We start from the raw sequence: 12,160 nt of genomic DNA, 5'->3' as shown, positions 1-12,160 counted from the left end.
AGAGAAGTTAACTTTTAACTATTAACGCTGAAGCCAACAGGAAACAAAGCTCTTCTAGCAAGTGTTTCCACACAGAAAGCAAAACTAAAAAAGAAATCTTTTTACCCAGTCCATTGACCCTGTATTATTACATTCAGCAGCTACAATAGATTTTCCTTTCTCTTGTTAGCTAGTTAGCCATAAATAATTTACTAAACACTTTCTAAAGGGAATTTTTCACAGGACAGTAGGCATAAGCATTCCCCATTTTGACCAGATAAAAATAATATTCTTATATTTAACATCCTTTTTTCAATATTATATCTTTCTACTATATGGTTTCTGTGATATACTCAAATATACACTTCTTTCATTTATAAAATAGAATTAAATTTTCTTTTCCCCCAGGAGCCAAAATTTGAAGAAAAACGGATCTGAGACCTACTATGGGAGCCTGTCCTAATTTTTTGTTGGTTGCCTGAGAACCCTGGGGCTGGCATTGTGCACGAGCCCTAGCCAAAGGCTTCTGGCTTTATATTGCTAATAACCTCCAATAGAGATGCTCATGACCTGAGCTCACATGGCCTGCGAATTGGTGCATCTCTGAGAGCAGAGAGCTCACTTTCACAGTTACATTAGCAGCTGGGAGTTTCTCTGCCACTCTCAAGACCAGACATTTGGCTATCTATCTCCAGGACTCTTCACAGAAGTCTTGTCATGTCATATGCTAAAACATGGCCACCAATTTCCAACTGCACACCCTTTGCCTTCAAATGTTCAGGCCCTGGGGCATGCAGCTCTCTCCATTTTATTAGGTTCTGATGCTTTCTTACTATCTTCTCACTGGGACAATTAAGTTAAAATTTCATTGGTTCAAAACAAAGATTGTCTTTTCTTTCCTTCCTCCTTTTCAACTTCGACTCACTTGGAAAATTGATTAAAACACTGCCTGCTGATCCTCACCTCAGAGATTCTGATTCAGTAGGCTTGAGGTAGAGTCTGAGAATTTACTTTTTCAAAAAGCTCTTAAACAGCTGCCGTCAAGTAGACTATATTCATGGCAGTTTGATGTGTGTCAAAATAAAACAGTGCTCTACTGTTTTTAATGGATGACCTTTCAGTGGTAGATTTCTAGACCTTCCTTCAGATTCTCTTATAGTTTCAAAGGATGTCTGAGATAAAGTTCAATACTCTTATAGTATTTCTTGCAGAATTTAGGAACCATTTTTATTAAAAAAAAATGAAGTTTGACAAAGGTGCATATTATGAAAGGAGATAATAAATAGAAATGTCTTTCCTCTCCCCAGGCACTCTGGTGAGCCTGGTGGTAGGACACTGCTTGGCAATCTCAAAGACACAGGGTTCACATCTACCAGGTGCTCCACAGGGAAAAGGTGGGCAATCTCTTTCTGTCCAATGTACTGTCTGAAAACCTGCTGCAGAGTCAGCTATGGGTTGGTTCCAACTCGACGGTACACAACAACAGGAACTTCAACAATCTCCTCAAACCAATTGTTTTGAGTTATTCTGACTCATCATTGTTCTACATGCTTCAAAAATGGAACTCTGCTCCATAAAGCCTTTCTTCCAAGAAACCTTTGGATGGATTTGAACTATCAATCTTTCCGTACGTAACTGAACTTTTAACCATTTATGGCCACTCAGTAATTCCTAACAAATTTCTAATTGAAGCTATTGTTCTCAGTTTTAGACCTACTTCTTAAGTACTAATGCTTATATTGTTTTTGTTTCCCACAGAGTGAGAACTGACCTGGAGCTGCCCCTCTGGCTGGTTTTAGAGGCAGTTAATCACAAGGGAGAAGATTTTCCATCCTTCTCCCTCAAAGCAGCTAGTGGCCTTGAACTGTGTACCTCCAGGATTGCAGTGCAACTTCTTGCCACTAGGCCACCAGAGCTCCCTCTGCTAATATCACTTCTGCTTAAAACAAAATAAACATTTAAAAACCTCAACCAATCACTGCTATCAAATCAATTCCAACTCCTTTTCCCCTCTCATCAGGTGTGAGGCTGTAAATCTTAACAAAAGGAAACTGCTCATCTGTCTCTGAGGGAGCATCTGGTGGATTTGAACTGCTGACCTCACAGTTAGCAGACAGAGCTATTCACTATATTACCAGAGCTCCGTTGCTTTTGCTTTAAGGAGAGAAAACATTACTATTCTTTTGTGGAAAATTAGATGGCAGCAAGAGAAGCTGTGGTGGCACAGTCCATAGTGCATTGTGCTGCTAACCAAAAGGCAACACTTCTCTGCCAGTTCAAATCCACCAGTGGGTACATGGGGGGAAAAAATGGGTAATCTTCTCCCATGCAATTTACAGCCTCTTGAATACCCATTGAGTCATATGTCAGTTGGTTCTGACTCAAGGCCAATGAGTTTGTGAGATGGCAGCAAAGAGGACAGGACCCTAATTAATTTTTCAACAACTCACACTGTTAGGCTAGCAAAAACAAAAGAGGAGGAAAAGAACAAAGGAAATTTTATTTCCTGAAACACAGGTGTAGAATACTTTTCTGAGGAGGGACTTCCCTGGCAGGACCTCCTAACCACCTCAGCCTCACCAGACCACATCTTGGCTCGTAACCCCACTCTCAGGTAGACCAGCTGCAAAAGAAACAGTTGGCAAATGTCTCCGAGGCAAGTCTAGGCATTTCCTTTTCATTACCAATTAACTATCCCCAGCTAGAATGCCCAAGCACTGCAGCCCAGATTGCTGTCCACACAAACACTCATTGTGTGGCAAATAATCTATCTCTGGCAGCATCAAGAACTTCATATTAAAAGTGCAACGGGAAGTGAGGGGGAGAAAGAAAAAAGTGTGAATGTCTTTATCACATTTCCAAAGCCTAAACTTTGTCTCTTACCATATGTCTTTTTCATATTTTGAGGATTTGTTTGTTTGTCTGAGTCTCTAAATTACACTGTAATCCATAGGTATGTTTGCTTATGACTTCCACAATAATACTCTTCAAGGTCTATGTTCTTCCCCCCCCCCTTGGTATTCTGCTGGCATTGGCAAAACTATCCTGACATCTTAGAAGATTTAGATTTAATTTGTCTTTTTATAACCTCTGTAATTTTAAAAGATGGCTCATGGATTCTAGAGAAATGCTATTGTAGTTCAAAAAATAAAATTATGTGGGCAGAATGTGCTTCCAACAGTTTGGAGACTTTGACTGCCACTGATGTAGCTATGCTTCCATAACAAATCAACATGGTTGATTTTCTAGAGGGGCTTAAATGTGGCAAACTTGCACACCAACTGGTTTCAAGTAGGAAAAGTAACATCAAACTGCTCTTGGAATTCTAAACTTCACTCTGAGGATATATTAAGAAACAGCTCAAGAATGGGCTGTTTATGTAATCAAAATATTGAAAGAGTGCTGTTATGGATTGAATTGTGTTTCCTCAAAATATGTGGTAGAATCTTAACCCCTATACATGTGAAAGAGAGCTCTTGTAACCTCTTCTGTAGAGAGTGGCATTGCTGACCTAAAGGGGCTCTATCAGTTAGAATCCACGAGCAGCACGAGAGGAGAAAAATGGACCTTCTCCTCCTGTATTATTTACAACCTCAAAAACTCACTGGAAGGTCACCTATGAGTTGATTCAGACTCTTTGATGGCAGTGAGAATACCTGTGGATATCATCTCACTCTGGGTTAAGGTCTTCTTTGTTGTGTTTATGAGCCCCTGCCAGTGTAGGGTGTGTTTTAAACCTAGACACTTGTGAGAAATAAAGAGTAAATTAGACACAGAAAAGCAAGTACACATGGAGGAGTGAACAAATGCCGCTTGGAAATTGTTAAGAAAGTCAGAACTGCAGGAATTTTCCATCAGAGAGAAAAGCCAGAGAGAGTTCTCCTAAAGCCTGTGCCCTGAATTTGGATTCCTGGCCTTCCAAAACAATAAATAACTAAATTTATGTTCTTGAAAACCACCCACTTTTGGTATTTCTGTTACACCAGCACCAGGAAACTAAGACAAATACCTTCATTATTACCACAGAGCCTTTAAGGCAGCAGGAGAAGATTGAAGAGAGATCCCAAGACACTCCTGTTTCCTTGGAGCAGTGTAGCTCATGAACCAAAGCTCAACTTGTGCAAAGCCAAAATAGCATAAGTGTTTGCATTTTTCCTGTCCTGAGTCAAGTAAGATATTCTCTCAGGCAAATTCTGCATGTTTTAAAATATTTTAAAATTTTAAAAGAACCAGGGTTCACAATGCATTTATCATTATTCACCCTTTCTCTCTTTTAGTCTGCTGTTTGGTCAGGTACAATCTGGTAGCATGAGATTCTTGAGAGGTAACCTCTAGGTGATGCAAGTTGTCAAGGTGGTTGGCTACAGGGAGCTCTGGTGGCCCAGTGGTAAGAAGCTGTGCTGCCAACTCAAAGGCACATGGTTCTTCTAATCCACCAGCTACTCTGCAGGGAAAAAGATGGGTAGTGTCCTCCATATACTTTATCACCTCTGGAAACCCACTAGAAGGCCATTTATGAGTTGGTTCAAACTTAATGGCACAAAATAACAACAACTCATTAAAAGGACGAAGGTTCAAGTTCAACCAGAGGCACCTCAGAAGGAAGTCATGGAGATTGACTTCCAAAAAAATCAACTATTAAAAATGCAGCAGATCACAATTGGTTTTGACTACTGGTTTATAAGGGTTTGATTAAATAGCCCCGAGGTAATGCTGCCATCTATATCAACAACCTACAGGAGAAAGTGTATTTACTGCAAAGGAAATAGAATATTTTTGTACATTTAGGGTCAGTAATCTCCACAAATGTTAAAAGTACCATAGAAAAACATATCTTTTAAAAATAGGCAAGTGGAAACCTTTCTATATATGTATCAATGTGTTTTATCACTTACAGTGGTAGAATTTCATAGCTGGGCATTGTAGCCACACATTTGCTAATTAATATTCTAAATGAAAATGTGGCATCAAAGATATTGGAATCAAGTTTCTCACAGGGCTGTCACATTGTTTTTTAACCCAAAGCAATGATGCTTCAGCTTACAGTTCTGAAGGTTTCATTACTGTCTGCTGTGTCTTCATTCTCCTTTGGAACTTCTCCAATTTCCCCAGAAACACAGGTGGTCTTTTGAATAAACAGAACTAACATATTGAGCTCCATAAGCTCTATGATGATATGCATTTCTCTCGTTCACAGCTGTTGCTTGCACAGTTGGAAGAATATGCAACTACGAGGTGGCTACTTAGTGAACTAGAGGGTCCTATTTGCCATATAAATTCATAGAAAGCCATCTGCAGGTAACGAAGACATAGAAACTAACAAATGGGGCTCCACAGGGATCTGTCCATTTTTCATTATCTATGGGAAGGAAACGGAAACATGTGTTTAAGGGTCCAATGAAGAATTTGATGTTATTCCTAGTGCTTTGGAGGAATCCCATACCGGGCCAATTTGATTCTATTCTGAATCAGAGGGTCTTGAATGGGCATGCTCTACATGTCTGGCATGTAATGAAACTCAAATGTTAGCTTGAATAAAATATTTTACCACCTCCCATTCATCCAAGACTTAAGTATTTGAGGAATTCACAGAATAATAGAAATTACATTCTATCATGGAACCAATCCCCATGTTCAGGAGTTTAAATAGCATGTGTCCTGATTGGCAAGGTGGGAAAAGGGTACTTATTCTCCAAGGCTGTGGCTGTACCCCAGTCTTTAAATTATCTTAGCTGTGATTCTTGACTATAAATCCCTATCTGAATAGAAAATTAATTGTAAAGACTTTCAATAGTTTTACTTACCTGACTGCATCTTACTGTTTATGACAACCTAGGAAAAATGGTTTGACAGAGGAGATAATGTGAAATTTGTGGAAAGGAGACTCCAATTTTTTAAAATGTTTAATAGTATTGATAATATATAGGTAGACTTTTTTCTTAGAAGTTCTAAAAGCACATGTTATATTTAAATATGACTCCCAAATTAAGATGACAGATTCAATATGGAAAGAAATCTACTTTTTCACAAACTTCATAGAAATGGTAGAAAAAGGAATAAGGTAAAAGTGTGTGTGTGTGTGTGTGTGTGTGTGCGCGCGCACACACACACACACACAAATGCACACATGCACGCACATTTGGGAAAAAAAGTATTCAATTACATTAGAAAAATGAAATTCCAAAATAACAATGAGATATCATCTCACTTCTGTAAGAATAGCAAAATTTAACAAAGCAGCAAACATCAAATGCTGGTGAGGTTGTGGAGAAACTGGAACCCTTATTCACTGTTGTTGGGAGTGTAAAATGGTGCAACCACTATGGAAGGCAATATGGCACTTTCTCAAAAAGTTTCAAATAGAAATACCATTTGACCCAGCAATTCCACTACTGGAAAGATACCCCAAAGAAACTATAACTGCCACCAAAGCAGAGATATATGCCCACCCATGTTTATTCTAGCTTTGTTCACAACAGCAAAGAGTTGGAAACAATGTACGCGCCCATCAACAAATTAATAGATAGAGAAGCTGTGGTATATTCACACAATGGAATACTATGCTGCATTGAATGGATGACCCTGGAGGACATTATGCTGAGTGAAATATTCCAGTCACAAAAGAACAAATATTGCATAGTGCCAGTGTTGTAAAACAGATTATGACTTAGAAGCACAAGTGGAATCCACTTCCTACACAACATGCCTCTAGAAACTCTATGAACTTTGATAAATATCGATAGTTGTAGAGGGTCTCGAGGCCTTTTGTTCATAGGGTCACCATGAGTCATGCTAAACTCCAAGGTAATCAGCAATGACAACAACAACAATATATAAGGAGCATTGGTTGGTTAGTTGTTAAAGCAACTAGTTGTTAAAATATAAGACGAACTACTGTGTGAAGATTGGAAATTCTGTAAGAAATTTACTTTACATAAACTTAACTACCCTGTTCTCCAGGGTTACTATAAATCAGAATCAACTCAATGGCACACACACACACATATATACACATGCATATAGGAGAAATTTTTATCAAAGTCAATATTCTAACTGCATACACTCAAGGGATGATTTACATCTTGAACTTTAAATTATTGAGAAATGACTTTGATTCTGATACAAGGTGATCATAATATGAAGTCATCCGAACATTGAGCAAGGAGAATTCATTCTCAGAATATTAAGATACACTACAAAAAAACAGGAATCTGGAAAACTAACATAAGCAACAAGACAGTAGGTTCCACTTATATAAAAATTTAAACTGAAGGAATAGTTTAATGGAGCAATCTCAAAAAGACTGGTAAAATATATTTATTCAATAGTCAGACAGTAAAAATAATTATTTATACTTTTAAATAATCTGGGAATTATTACTATTGACTAATATCTGATACATGCAAATATTATCTGTTAGTTATTATTTCATATCACTTCAGTCCTACCTCCAGGATCACAGAAAATTATACTTGTTTAGATTTTACTGTTGCTGCTAGTTTTCAGAAACTAGATGAATCTTTAATATGTAATAAAAATGAAAGTATTAACTAAATGAAAAGAAAGTTAATTGCATGAGTGGAAAACTACCAAAAGTTTGGTAAGCATGAGTAGTTTTTGTGAAGTAAGAACACTCTTCTAGAGAAACTATATATCCTTGAGATGAGAAGAATGGCAATAAATTAATACAGAATAAAAGATTCATGAGAAGATTCATCTTTTCACAACAATTAGACTTATTATAAGCAAGTCTTACAAAAGATGAATGAAGATACCAGAGAACTGTAAATGTTCATTGAAATTAATAATGTTGTTGTTGTTGTTATGTGCCGTCGAGTCGTTTGCGACTCATAACGACCCTATGTACAACAGCCCTAAACCCTGCTCTATCCTGTGCCAACCACATTGCCTCTGACACACCCATCCCGATTACCCCAGTCACTGAATCAATCCACCTCATAGAGGGTCTACAAAAACATAAAAATAAAAAAAAGATGCCAGAGAACTAAACATGAGACAGCTTGGCATAAAAGAATTTGAACTTCAGATGCTGAAGAGAAAGTTAAGCAGAGTAAACAATTCACAGAAAGTTAGGAAATAGTCAGGAGCTGAATTAAAACAGTTGAGGAGCCATGCAAGGGAAAAATAGGCCTTACACAATATTGGAGATTCATAGAGGAAGTTGTTGTTATTGTGATTACTGTTGTTATGTACCATCAAGTTGAATATGACTAATAATGATCCTATGAACAGCCAGTGTGAACTCTGGCCTAGCCTGTATCATCCTCATCATTTCTGACACACTATAGTCCATTGCTTACATCACTGTATCAATCCATCTTGCTTTTTTTGGGATTTTTGGTTTTGTTTTTTTGTTTTGTTCTGGTTTTTTTTTGCTGTATTTTTCCCCTTTATTTTATTTTAAATTTTTTAAATTTTATTTTAATGAACATTTACAGAGATTTTGGATTTCCATTCATTCATTGTTGCACTTTTCTCCCTTCCCAACCCTCTCCCTGCCCCCCCCCCCCCAGTTTGCTCCTCTCTTTAAAAATGTAAAAGAAAAATTCTTTCTTTGGTATACAATCCCCCTGCACCCCTCCCACTGCCTTGTTGAGGGCTACATCTTGTTGAGGAGCTTCCGTTCTTTTGTCAACTCTCCATCTTTCCAAGCCTGATATCTCTTTCCAAAGAAGAGCTTTGCTTACCTACATGTCCAAAGTATGAAAGATGATGCTTCACCATCTTTCTCTCCAAGAATCACTCTGGCTGTACTTTTTCCAAGATATATCGGGTTATTCTTTTGGCAGTCCATGAGACATTCACTAATCGTTTCCAGTACCGTAACTCAAAGGCATCAATTCTTCTATCTCCCTTATTTATTGTCCAGCTCTTTGATGTCATAAAGGAAATTTACATTATGTCAGTCTGCAGGAAGACATAAAATGAAGGAATCAAGAAGTTAAGGAGCTAAGCAGAAGATTTCAAAAGGCAGCTTTGGAAGACAATGCAAAGTGTTATAATGAAAAGTGAAAACCAGTTGGAATCAGAAAACCAGAAGGGCTGAACTAGCTCAGCATTTCTTAACCTGAAGGAACTGAAGAACAAATTCAAGCCTCAAGTTGCAATGTTTAAGGCTTCTATGGGCAGGTATTGAATGATCCTGAAAACATCAAAAGAAGGTGGAAGGAACACACAGAGTAACTATACCAAAAAGCAATTGGCTGGCACAGAAGAATGTTGTAAAACAACATATGATCAAGAGGCAACAGCGAAGAAGGAGGAAGTTCAAGCTGCTTGGCAAAAACAAGTCCCCAAGAATTGATGGAATACCAACTGACATATTTTAACAGAAAAAAATGCTGCCCTGGACATGCTCAGGACAATTACCTGGACAACTGACTGAAAGAAATCCATATTTGTTTCCATTCCAAAAAAAGGGTAACCCAACAGAGTGTGGAAATTTTGAACAGTATTACTTATATCACACACAAGCAAAATTCTGCAGAAGACCATATACAAAAACAATTAGAACAGTACATTAGAGAACATAGAGAACTACCAGAAATATAATCTGGGTTTAGAAGAGGTCATGATACTAGGGACATTATCACCAATGTCAGATGGATCTTAGCAGAAAACAAAAAGTACTGTAGGAATGTTTCAAGATGTTTCGTTGACTATGCAAAGACATTTGACTGTGTGGATCACATCAAATTAGGGATAACCTTGAGGAAAATGTGAATCCCGGAACACTTAATTGTGATTGCAAAACCTATACTTGGACCAGGAAGCAGCACTCAGAATAGAGCAAGGAAACACTGCATGGCCCAAAATCAGGAAAGGAGTGTGTCAGGGATGTATCTTATCTCCATACTTTTTCAGTCTATATATAGAACAGATCATTTGGGAAGCAGGGCTTTAAGAAGAGGAATGTGGCATCAGGAAGGAAGACTCATCAAACACCTGATACAACCTGGCTTTCCAAAACTGAGGAAGACCTGAAGCATTTGCTGCAGACAGTTAAGGACAGTAGTTTTCTATATGGATTGAAGCACAACATCAAGAAGACAAAGATTATCACCACTAGACAATTGGCAGCACCATGATAAATAGAGATGATATTGAGGTTGTTAATAATTTCAGTTTGGTTGGTCTCACAATCAATGCTCCTATCACCAAAAGTCAAGAAATCAAAAGACAAATTGCACAGATGAAGTGCACTGGGGAAATCTGCTGTAAAAGAACCTCTCTAAAGTATTAAAGTGCAACAATGTCAGTCTAGAAACTAAGGTGCACCTGATGCAGGCCATACTAGACAATGACTAGAGGTAACAGAAGAATTGATGCCTTTGAATTGTGGTGCTGGAGAAAAGTATTGAACAAACCATGGACTGTCAAGAGAACTAACAGGTCTGTCCTGGAGTGGGTGAAATCAGGCTGCTCCTTGGAAGCAAGGATTTTTGAAGATCCGTCTCACATACTTTGAGCACATGACCAGAAGGAACCAGTCCTTGGAACCACATCATGCTTGGAAGTGTGGAGGGATAGCACAGGAGAAGAAGACCCCAGATAAGATGGATTGGCATAGTAACTGGGGTAATAGGATAGGTGCGCTGAAGAGAGTGAGACTGGCTCAGGATAGGGGAGAATTCAGAGCTACTGTATTTAGGATCACTATGAGTCACCGGCAACTTTATGTCACATAACAACAGCAAAAAATTCATGTGATATTAAGTACAGAGATGAAAATATTTTTTAAAATGAGATTTTTTTGTTATGTTAGATATGCATGGTAAAAGCTCAGTGATGATCAATGAATAATTAAAAGTATAGTGCATAAATTTAATTGAGAGGGGGGAACTGACTAATAAAGGAAGAACTAAGCTATCTCATTAAAAGTAGCATGAGATAAGAAAAATGAGACAAGCAAAACTTAATATAAAATGTCTAACTATATAAAGTCAGGATAAGCAAATGTGCTAAATTGTTTTAAAAACATTCATAAATGTGTTAGTTTTGTAGAACTAACCCTGATTAAGATCAGGTAATCAACTCATAAACAAAATTATCAAAATTACAGTTATTAGTGTAAGCAAGCATAAACAAGAAACAACAGATTAGACTCCCAAAGGCTACAGTTGTTTAACTTATTATATTTCATAACTGTATAAATGTTTTGAAAAGGAAATATTTTGTATAAAATAATTATTCAGCAAGAGATAATTAGGAAAATAAAGGAAAGTAGTCTACAAAATGGAGGGGGGGAAAAACTGTCAAAGAAAAACAAACCCAAAATTTCAATAGCTAGGTTAAGGCATAGAATGGTGTGATAAAGAATGAACTAGCAGATTCGGTGGTTTCCACCATGAAAAAGCTTAGAATAAAGAAAGAGAAATAACATGAGAAAATATAAAAGAGGTTAAGAGGCATTGAAAGAATAAGAGCCAAGGGAAGTCACCTTGCAGCCCATGTAGTGGTGACAGAAGGATGTGAGAAGACATTACTAAATCTCTCTTTTTGTTGTTTTACAGGACTTTCCCAGCTTTAAGTTTTCCACATTTTATTTTTACTCTATATTGGTTTGCATACATAATTCATGTACATTGTGAATCATTCACGTACACTGTTTCACACATTCCTTCATTCACATTATGTTTTATACAATCATTCATTTATATCGTGTTTATAAAATTAATTACCACTGATCTATGCCTACTATTACCCTATCTTTCCAGGTCCCCACTGGATCTTTCCTAATTACTTCACCAACCCCCCTCCACCCACCAAACTCTGTTATCCTAGTTATTTCTTTCCCTCTTCACTCCCTCCTTCCCCCTTCTCCTTTTGGACAACATGTTATACAAATCTTACTAGTTAATCCTTCTATTTTTACAATAATGGTTTTATGCAGTATTTATCCATATGAGACTGAGTTAGTTCACTCAGCATAATACTCTCTAGACTCTATGTTATATAGTATCTATATAGACTATATGTTATATAGTATCTATAAAATCATTTTTCCGGTGAATAAAGAGTCTTATTGGTAGACGGGAGAACGCCGCCGCCAGACGGGGTTCCACCGCGAGAGGGACCTGGAAGAGACCTGGGAAGAACAACAGCCAGCCACCTACCGCAGAACTCCAGAGGAGCGAAGACTGTGAGACCCCAGAGGAAC

The sequence above is a fragment of the Elephantulus edwardii genome, unplaced genomic scaffold (assembly GCF_000299155.1).
Source record: "Elephantulus edwardii isolate Elephantulus edwardi_28Jun2011 unplaced genomic scaffold, EleEdw1.0 scaffold00070, whole genome shotgun sequence".
Lineage (NCBI taxonomy): Eukaryota > Metazoa > Chordata > Mammalia > Macroscelidea > Macroscelididae > Elephantulus > Elephantulus edwardii.
This window is presented reverse-complemented; position numbering follows the sequence as displayed.